A 2,334-nucleotide genomic window follows, 5' to 3' on the forward strand; every position below is an offset into this window, starting at 1 on the left:
CCCTAATGGGGTTCCCCACAGGGCGGCCACTGGAGCAGAGATAGCTCCAGGCCAGCGGGATCAAGGCATCACCTGTGTGCACCCCCTTCAGGCATTCGTGAGGCCGGGACAGTAGACAAGGGCCCTGGAAAGCTGGCTGGGCTGGCAAAGGGGGGCAGAATCTGTCTTGGGCACTGGTACCCCAGAGCCCCTGGCTTCAGCCCCGGCCTCTAAGGGAGAGCCCTCTCCTGGGACCTAAGACTCCACCCCAAGTCCTCAGCCCTTGCCTCCCCTCCAGATTCAAGAGGCCACCCCCACCCCGTTCAGTCCTCACTGTGAGGCCCCCCACTCCAGAGGGCAGCCCCCAAGGCTGGGAACTCAGGGACTTGGCTTCTGCTCAGGCAGCTGTTCTGAGCCCTCTTCTTATCTGGAGCATCCAATGTGTAGGAAAGTTTTTGGGCAGAAGCTTACTGCTTCCCATTTGCTTCCAGCCGGGGCAGGGGGTTGGAGAGAACCAGGGTGTGGTTCTGGGCGATCTGGCTCTTCTCTTCCTGGACAGGCCCAGAGTCCCTGTGTCCAGCCCAATCTATATGTCTTGGCAGCACAGAAGCTCATGCCTCTTTTCCTGGGAGGGCACTGCCCCACGTGTGTGTGTGTGTGTGTGTGTGCACATGTGTGTTTGTATGTGTGTGTGCACATGCATGTGTGTGTGTATGGTGGGGGATGGAGGGAGTGTATAGCTGAGGTGTTCTGCCTGGAATACCCACAGGACCCCCAGACTGGGAGAGACCATGGGCCTCACACCGTGGGCTCAAGGAGCATCAGGAGGGAGCTTGGGAAGCAAGCTCTGGGGCTGGGTCCCAGGGGAGGGAAGGTGGCAGGGGCCTGCCATGGCTATGAACTCCCCCCTCCTTTCTGCCTCCTCCCACTGCCCAGCTCCCTGCCTCCTGGGCCAGCACATCGGCCCTGCTCCCACCTCCATGGGCTGGAACTTATGCAGTCATTGCTGGGCAGAGTCCATGAGGCTAAGCACCCCCCAACCCACAGTATGCCTGTGGCCATGGTGCCTTGCAGAGTGCCCGGTGCTGGCCTCCACACTACAGCGTGGTCAGCAGGCAGGTATGTTTGGGGGTGGCCCAGGACGGTCTCTGTCACCCACTGTTCCATGCTGACTGGGCTGTAAGACAGATACTGCAGCTGGGCCTCGCCTGTCAGCCTGGTGTCCAACTCTCCTTATACTGGGGGGCCGCTGAGCCATGGCAGGTGTCCTAGGTGACGTCCATGGGCACGGCCAGCAGGATCCTTGAGAAAGGACAATGTCCCTCCCACCCCGAGCCCCTCACACCCGAATCTCACTGTCTCCAGGCCTCACTGGGACGGGCCCCCACCATGACACGCAGTTGCCTGAAGGCGTCCTCCCAGCACCATGATGCAGGCAGGGGCTGCAGGCAGCCAGTAGCAAGTGACCTCGTGTGGGGATGGCCCATGGGGTGTGGCTGGTGCCGGTCCCAAGGCCCAGGAAGGATGGCGAAGCCAGGCCCTTGCCCTGGCCTGGCCACCCTCTCCAACCCCAGGACGGGGGCTCTGTCTCTGGCTCTGAGGGCTTCGGGATTGGCCTGGCTCAGTATCCATGAAGAGCCAGGCCACTGGATCACAGACAGGCCCCAACCACCTCCTGGACAAGGCCTGGGGTGGCAGGGGGAGTCTTTCCATGTCTGGGTCTCCAGGGCAGCAGGGCCACACGGCCCACTGACTTCCGTGCGCCAAGAAGCCCAACTGCAAAGGGATCGCATGGTCCAGCTCTGGGGTCTCCCTCAGCGCCCATGCTGGGCACCACATGGGAGGAAACGTAAGTGGGAGAGCCTGGGCAGCGCCAAGACTTGGACAAATGCGGGACGAATGAACCAGCGTCCGCCTGGGACCCCCGGGCTGGTGTCTTTCCCAGGATGGCTTGGAGGGGCCGGGGCAGGCGCGGGGATGCCAGGTGCGGGGCACCCAGGAAAACCGGCGAGGACACGGGTTCTCTGCAACAGCGCAGCGTTCTCGGCCTCAGCTCCGCCCAGGTTTCCACGGACACGCGCCTGGCTCCGGGCTGTGGTCCTGGTTCCCGCGTGGGTCCTGGCTCACGGGGTCCGCGGGCTGCAGCTTCGCCAGCCCAGCGGCACGAAGCGCTCGGGGGTCCCTCTGCAGCCCTGGGTAGAGACGGGTGCTGAGACCGCTGGCTTGGGCCCTGCATCCAGCCACGCCTCCCTCCGCCCAACTGCCCCTGCCCCCCGGGTGCGCTGGGACCCTCCACCCCGACAGCACCTTCCTCCACCTGTAGTCGCACCCCGAGCCCTCCCCACCCACCACCGC

This window comes from Cebus imitator, unplaced genomic scaffold (genome assembly GCF_001604975.1).
Source record: "Cebus imitator isolate Cc_AM_T3 unplaced genomic scaffold, Cebus_imitator-1.0 Scaffold1109, whole genome shotgun sequence".
Lineage (NCBI taxonomy): Eukaryota > Metazoa > Chordata > Mammalia > Primates > Cebidae > Cebus > Cebus imitator.